Raw genomic sequence first — 8393 nt, 5'->3', positions numbered from 1 at the left:
TCAGCCCTCCGAACCCGGAAGCGAATGGGAGAAGGCACGCAGCATTCTGGGAAGATTTAAGGGAGCTAGTGCGGCTGGCTGTTACCGGGGCAACCGGAGGCGCTTGGCGGTTATCCGTGGTTTGGCGCCGTTAGCTGGACAGTCTGAGACGCTCAGAGGCCATGCGGGATGAGCGAAGAGGGAAGAAGGGCCCTTTCAGGAGACAGTTGTCCTGTCAGGTTATCTAGTTGTGCCCCAGGCGGGAGCGCCAGCTCTGGGAATCTGGGTCACGACCCCTTCTTCTTTCAGCCTTTCGGCCAAATGAAGTAGCCCAGAGGCTCCTGTCATTTCTTTACTTTTCTGCCTCCTCTCAGAAAATGTAAGTTGAGAATTTCTAATTAACACTGTAATGTGTTCTAATATCAACGTAAATTCTTGTTTGAGGACATTTTATGGGGCCACAAATTGAGAACTTAAAATTCACACTCAAATTGTAGACCGCCCCTTGAGATATGGTAAGGGCATAAGGATTTTAGATGAAGAAAAATGTTTACTTTCCCCCAAAGGAATTTTTGAATTCCGTTAGGGAAATAAACAATGTGAATATTTTTTCCATGTAATGAACAGAAAATAGAGTGTGTGGGATTAATCACTTGTAACAGTGATCACAGTGTAATTCTGGCCACAAAGGGACATTAATTACCACCCTCCTCCCTCTCCATGCTAAACTCCCCCATTTATGTTCCAGCTAACTTTTAATTTCTGCAGTACTATGCTTTTTCAAGTCTTCTCCTTTTGCAAATGGTAAAAATGCTCTTCCTTGCCTTAATTTTCTTTGTTCAAATCCTCATTTAGGTATTATGTCCTTTACAGTCCTTCCCTGGGACTTTTGTCCACCTCCCATTCAAGATAGAATATGCTCTTCTTTATGAACTTTTGCATATTTATCATAGTAATTATGATTCATTTAGTGACATCTGTTCTTCCAACTTTGGAGACCTCCTTGTGGGCAGGACATATTTTATATTTATCTCAATTGCATTGATGCTCGGCTCGTTTGGTTCTCAACAGATATTTGTTGGATAAATGTAAACTACCTTTGTTAACTAGTCTAAAGGAATGTGAACTAAAATGAAATAAACAAGGGTAACCACTGAAATAAATAAATAAATAAACTAATTAATTAATTTAATTGAGGACTTTTTGTTTTTGGCTGTGTGGGGTCTTAGTTGCAGCACATGGGATCTTCATTGCCCCATGCAGGATCTTTAGTTGTGGTATACGGGATCTAGTTCCCTGACCAGGGATCAAACCCGGGCCCCCTGCATTGGGAGCACAGTCTTAACTGCTGGACCACCAGGGAAGTCCCGAGGATATATATATATATATATGTTTTTCTTTTTGGCTTTGTTGGGTCTTTGTTGCTGCACACAGGCTTTCTCTAGTTATGGCGAGTGGGGGCTACTCTTCATTGCGGTGTGCGGGATTCTCATTATGGTGGCTTCTCTTGTTGTGGAGCACGGGCTCTAGGCGTGTGGGCTTCAGTAGTTGTGGCTCACGGGCTCATTAGTTGTGGCTCGTGGACTCTAGAGCACAGGCTCAGTAGCTGTGGCGTACGAGCTTAGTTGCTCCGTGGCATGTGGGATCTTCCCGGACCAGGGCTCAAACCTGTGTCCCCTGCATTGTCAGGCAGATTCTTAAACACTCTGCCACCAGGGAAGCCCCTGAGGATATTTTTTAAAAGAAGAAAATAAAACCATGTATTACATATAAGTTATTTTCTCTGCATAAATATTTTTGCATAGTTGAGTATATTTGGGGAAAACCATTTTATGTCCTGCTTTTTCACATGTATATGATATAATTCTGTTACTAAAATCTTAGCAACAAAGATGACATTGAAGACCTTAATGTAAATCATCTGTAATGAGTTGAAGAAACTGGGATGAAGTGGATGCAGCACGTGAAGAGAATTCTTTCAAGAAGTTTGGCTGTAAAGGAGAAGAGAAAGGTCAGTAACCAGAGGAGAATGGCAAGTGAAAGAAAAATGTTAAAGTCTCTCTGTAAGGAAAACAGACTTAGTGGTGTTTGTTAGTATAAGAGAAAAAAACCTGGTAGTTAAAGATACTGCCAAGAAAGAGAATAACTGATTGAATGATTCCATAAAGAAAGAGGAGATGAGATCCATAGATCAGGTACATAAATTAGCTTAGATAGGAGGCAGAACTAGGAAAGAGGATGTCAAGGTAGGTATGGATGTTAGTAATTTTAAAACTATTGAAAATCGGCAAAAGAGTAACCAAAATATGTCAAAAGATATATATAAAAATGGCCAATAAATAGGTATGTTCAGCCACATTAGCTAAAAATGTAAATGGCATATTAAGTGCCTATTAAATTGGCAAAGATTAAAAAGAAATTAGTATACGCATTGGGCAAGTGTTCAGTGAAACAAGCATTGCAGGTGGGGATAGAAATTGGTACATGTCCCCCTTCCCCAGGCATTTTAGAAATATGTATCAAAATCCTTAAAATTTATACTTTAACTAAGCAACTATACTTCCAGGATGTTCTCAAAAGGAAATAATCAAAACTGCATACGTATGTTAAGCTGGGTGGAGTTCATTTCAGTTTGTCCACCAAAAAAGATAGGTTAAATATATTACACCCATACTTCTTAGACTTGGATAATATGGTTGCAGATAAGAGAAGTTCAGTCATACTAGTTTAAGAGCATCCACAGGTTATCTAGGAAGGGAATGTAGAGTTGCAGTCTGACCAACTACCCTGATACGCAGTAGTGGGATGCTTTGAACCATTTAAAATGATGCTGTAGGGCTTCCCTGGTGGCACAGTGGCTAAGAATCTGTCTGCCAATGCAGGGGACACGGGTTCAAGCCCTGGTCCGGGAAGATCCCACATGCCGTGGAGCAACTAAGCCCGTGCACCACAACTACTGAGCCTACGCTCTACAGCCTACGAGCCACAACCACTGAGCCCGTGTGCCACAACTACTGAAGCCCTCATGCCTAGAGCCCATGATCTGCAACAAGAGAAGCCACCGCAATGAGAAGCCCACACACCGCAGTGAAGAGCAGCCCCCACTCGCCACAACTAGAGAAAGCCCACACGCAGAAACGAAGACCCAACACAGCCCCCCAAAATTAATAAACAAATAAAATTTTTTTAAAGACAATATTTGGGGGCTTCCCTGGTGGCGCAGTGGTTGAGAGTCCGCCTGCCGATGCAGGGGACATGGGTTCGTGCCCCGGTCCGGGAAGATCCCACATGCCGCAGAGCAGCTAGGCCCATGAGCCATGGCCGCTGAGCCTGCGCGTCCGGAGCCTGTGCTCCGCAACAGGAGAGGCCACAACAGTGAGAGGCCCGCGTACCGCAAAAAAAAAAAAAAAAAAAAAAAGACAATATTTGAGGCAAAAAAGTGAGACAAGATTCCTACAGTACTTTCAACCAGTGGGATCATGGTCAACCCATTTGTAAAAGGAGGTGTTATTCCCCCTTAACAGATGAGGAAACTGAGGCTTACAGAAATTAATTGTCCTAGGTCACATGGCTGGTAAAGGACAGAGCCAGAATTTCAAACCAAGTCTGTCCCATGCAAACCACCTTCTTAACTACTGCACTTCAAGGAAGAGATAACATGCAAGTAGACTTTAAAGGATGGAAAAAGTTATATCAGGCAGAGATTGGGGAAGGATAATCTAGGTGGAAAAAAATAGTGCTAAACCGAATCAAAGAGACTGAAAAGAATAGGGTATGTTTTGGAACACACACACACACACCCAGGAATGTGAGATATATGCAGGTAAGCACTAAAGAATAAGGCTAGAATGACTGGGGATAGATTTTTAAGATTCATAACCTTCTAGAACCTCACAGGAAAGTGGCCTCACTTAGAGCATACCTGATAAAGGTCTCAGGCCTCAGGGCCTGATAAAGCAAGAGTTTAAAGCACAGATATCCTGAGCCTGAAAATTCTATGTGAGGGCCCTGGGTGGGGAATTTGAGGGACACTGGGTCCAAATTAGGGATTTACCCCACCAAAGTGCAGAAGGGGTCTAATGGCATATAATAGAACCCTGTTACACTGGACTCTATACAGCTGTATAAAATTGTAAGTTCTTTGGATCTCAATTTCTCCATCTTTTACACGATAGAGAGAAGGAAGAAGAGACTATTACATAAGATGATCCTTAATAGCTCTTCCTGTACTAACATTCTGTGACCTTATAGGCCAGAGATTGCAAACTCAAACGCCTAAATTAAGGATTAAGAATGTTTCATAAATGAGGAAATGTACTGGATATAAGAAAAATAAGAAGTGGTAGAGATTAGAGTGGTATTTCAGATGTCTCATCGAAAACTCCAGCCATTCTTGCATGAATGAGGACCCAGTGTTGCCAGATTTTCTTACTTTTCAAGAGAAATGAGAATATCATATTTTTAAGAATATTATGCAGACCAAACAAAACACCTCTGCTGGCTAGTTACTAATTTTCAATCTCTTGTAGATAAAAAAGCCCTAAACAAGAAGGATAAGTGTTGGGACTTCCCTGGTGGCACAGTGGTTAAGAATCCACCTGCCAATGCAGGGGACACGGGTTCAAGCCCTGGTCTGGGAAGATCCCACATGCCGCGGAGCAACTAAGCCTGTGCGCCACAACTACTGAGCCTGCACTCTACAGCCCGTGTGCCACAACTACTGAAGCCCGCGTGGCTAGAGCCCATGCTCTACAACAAGAGAAGCCACCACAATGAACAGCAACGAAGAGTAGCCCCTGCTCGCCACAACTAGAGAAAGCCCGCGCACAGCAACGAAGACCCAACACAGCCAAAAATAAATAAATAAATAAATTTATTTTAAAAAAATACTCACAAACACCTTCTGTCTCCAAACCTTCTCCTGATTTTAGTATTTATATTAATGTATACCATCTCCTCCTCATTACCCAGGGGAAATGTTGGTATTCTCTTTGATTTCTTCCTTTTTCTTCATATTTAATTATTTTCTTGCAAACACTTATCATTCTTTTTTTTTAATATATTTATTTATTTTTGGCTGTGTTGGGTCTTCGTTGCTGCGCGCAGGCTTTCGCTAGTTGCTGCAAGCAGGGGCTGCTCTTTGTTATGGTGCACAGGCTTCTCATTGCAGTGGCTTCTCTTGTTGTGGAGCACAGGCCCTAGGCGCACAGACTTCAGTAGTTGTGGCACACGGGCTCAGTAGTTGTGGCTCACAGGCTCTAGAGCGCAGGCTCAATAGTGGTAGCACACAGGCTTAGTTGCTCCGCGACATGTGGGATCTTCCCGGACCAGGGCTCAAACCCGTGTCCCCTGCATTGGCAGACAGATTCTTAACCACTGTGCCACCAGGGAAGCCCATGTGAGTTTTTTAAACACTGGACAAACTTCTCAGTTATAGGTGTCCACAGCACATGAATCAAATTCAGCTTCTGAGTTTGAGAAATCTATGGGATTGTCAAGGAAAAGGTACAGGAAATATAGGACAAGAGTTTGGGGAGAGAAGATGAAAGAAGAATTACAGGTGTAAGATTCATTCTCTCAAAGTTTTATAAAATATGTATCTCAATATGCATTTATTTCATGAGATTAAAATCCTATGAGGGCAGAAACCACAAATTTTTTTCACCACCTAGCACAGTGCATATATAGTAGGTGCTTAATGTATGTTGAATAAACAAATAAATAAATACAAGACACTACGTCTCACACACAGTAAAAGAGATACAGGTTTGAATTCAAAGATGTTTTTAAAGAAGCTTATAGGCCAGAAAGTAAGACAAGTCTTATACATAAGTAACTAATCCAAGTTTGAAAAATAGTGCCATTTTTTTAAAAAAGGGTTTTCCCTGGTGGCGCAGTGGTTAAGAATCCGCCTGCCAATGCAGGGCACACGGGTTTGAGCCCTGGTCTGGGAAGATCCCACATGCTGTGGAGCAACTAAGCCTGTGCGCCACAACTACTGAGCCTGCGCTCTAGAGCCCGCGAGCCACAACTACTTAAGCCTGTGTGCCACAACTACTGAAGCCCGCACGCCTAGAGCCCGTGCTCTGCAACAAGAGAAGCCACCGCAATGAGAAGCCCGCGCACCGCAACACAGAGTAGCCCCCACTCTCAGCAACTAGAGGAAATCCGCGTGCAGCAGCGAAGACCCTATGCAGCCAAAAAAATTAAATAAATGAATAAATAAATAAAATTTTTAAAGATTTAAAAAAAAAAAAAAGAAAAGGAAAGGTTGAGACTTCCCTGGCCTTCCAGTCGATAAGACTTCACCTTCCAATGCAGGGGGTGTGGGCTCCATCCCTGGTTGGGGAGCTAGGATCCCACCCACATGCCACGAGGCCAAAAAACCAAAACATAAAACAGAAGCAATATTGTAACAAATTCAATAAAGACTTTAAAAATGGTCCACATCAAAAAAAATCTTTAAAAAAAAATTAAATACATTTGAAAAAAAAAAAAGGCACCATGGGATTCAGAAGAGAAAATTTGTTGCAGAAGAAGAAGTTAAGATGGGCCTTGAGAATGGATAGTTAGGATTGGATCATGCAGATATTGGGAGGAACTGATCAGAAGCAGCTAAATAGAAAGGTGCCTGCCTTTCTTTAGAAAATGGGGAAGTGTTTGAGACTGCAAGTTAGTGAATAGAGAAACAGTTTGCAGCCAGAACCTAGAGATCATCCACATGTAAAGAAAGTAAGGAAGAAGAAAACAACCGATTAACCAGGGAAGAAGTCATCAGAAAGATAAGAGGAACATCAGAAGAATGAGTTTCATAGGAATTAAGAATTCATGTTTGAAGAAAGAAAGGTGGTCCAAATACTACAGAGACAGCAGGCCATCAGGGAGGAAGACCTAAAGCCACCGGATTTGGTGATTAAGGAAATCACTGATGACTGTCAACTAAACATTTTCTTTATAGTTGGCCAATGAATATAAGGAGAGGAGCTTAAAAGACCAGTAGAATTAAGAAGCTTTTGATTTGTTTAGGAGGTAGGGAATGGAGTTCCTTTGGAGCAGGGAAAAAACAAAAAACAAAAAACCTAGAAGAGAAGGAGAGGATTAAGTTGGAAAAAAGGATAAATGTATGAAGCAAAATGTTGGAGGATCTAAACAGTAATGAGATCAAGAAAGGAGAGTCATTTGTCAAAAATCAGCATTATAATTCTAACAAATATTATTCAACAACAAAGATAATTTTTTTTTTTTTTTGCGGTACACAGGCCTCTCACTGTTGTGGCCTCTCCCGTTGCGGAGCACAGGTTCCGGACACGCAGGCTCAGCGGCCATGGCTCACGGGCCCAGCCGCTCCGCGGCACGTGGGATCTTCCCGGACCGGGGCACGAACCCGTGTCCCCTGCATCGGCAGGAGGACTCCCAACCACTGCGCCACCAGGGAAGCCCAACAAAGATAATTTTTTAATCCCTCAACATATCTTCCTACTCCGTTCCCTGGTTTCTTTTCACCTTTAAAGTCTCAAAGTAACGTTTCATATGCTGAAAAATAGTGTTAGAACTTCAACTTAGTAATATTTCTTCAAATCCTCTCTATATAAGTAAATACGTATTATAATACCAAAAACTCCTACATTTTTGATTACTCCACATCCCTTCTTTCAAGGAACCACCCCTCCCCAATGTGTAGCCTGTGTGATTTAAGTGAGGCTGATTACTAACTCCCCACCCTGCCCCAACTCCTACACTTAATCCAGTTCTGGCCAATAACAGCCATCAGCAGTACTTTCACCTACACAATAAGGAAAAAAGATTCTCTTCCTCTGCTGTTGCAGGTGCTGAAGACCATCTACGCATGGAGGAGACAAGCCACCTTTGCTACCACATGGAGGCTTGCCTAAAACTGAAACTAAAAAAGCCAACCAACCTGGGAGACAGAAAAGAAGTCCTGGTGACATTATTTGAGCCCAAGGATCCAGATATGCCTAAAGATTACCTTTATCACTGGACTTATTAGTTAAATGAGCCAATAAATTCTCTTTTATGCTTAAACTTGAGTTTTATCTGGATTTTTATCATTTACTACTCAAAACATCCTAACACAGTTATACATCATTAATCAACATTATTTTTGTTTCTATGCCCTATGTTAAATGTGTTACTGTATAATGTACTCTATAAAATATTCTACAGTTTTTACTAAGTTAATCCACAAATTTAGTATAATCCCAATAGCAGTTTAAGAGGTTTTTTTTCTGGTTTTAGAACTAAGCAAAATTACTTCAGAATTCACTCAGAGAAAAAAAAACATTAAACATACCAAGAAAATAGGGGGAGAATTCATAAAAGGAATTGTATAATCAGATATTAAAACATAAAGCAAGAATAATAAACATAGGATGGTAATGGAGTAGGAATAAAAA

At 41.5% G+C, this 8393-nt stretch overlaps 1 long non-coding RNA gene across 1 annotated transcript; it reads left to right on the top strand.

Annotated features, from left to right (window-relative positions):
• Positions 1–4: 4 nt before the first annotated feature.
• LOC309812032 lies at positions 5–8022 on the top strand. The gene is made up of 2 exons (XR_014295280.1): positions 5–358; positions 7806–8022. It is a non-coding gene; the product is annotated as an uncharacterized lncRNA (long non-coding RNA).
• The last annotated feature ends 371 nt before the right edge of the window (positions 8023–8393 follow it).

The sequence above is a fragment of the Mesoplodon mirus genome (genome assembly GCF_964341445.2).
Source record: "Mesoplodon mirus genome assembly, chromosome: 11".
NCBI lineage: Eukaryota > Metazoa > Chordata > Mammalia > Artiodactyla > Ziphiidae > Mesoplodon > Mesoplodon mirus.
The sequence above is the reverse complement of the archived record's forward strand: the minus strand, read 5'-3'. Positions and strand labels throughout refer to the sequence as shown.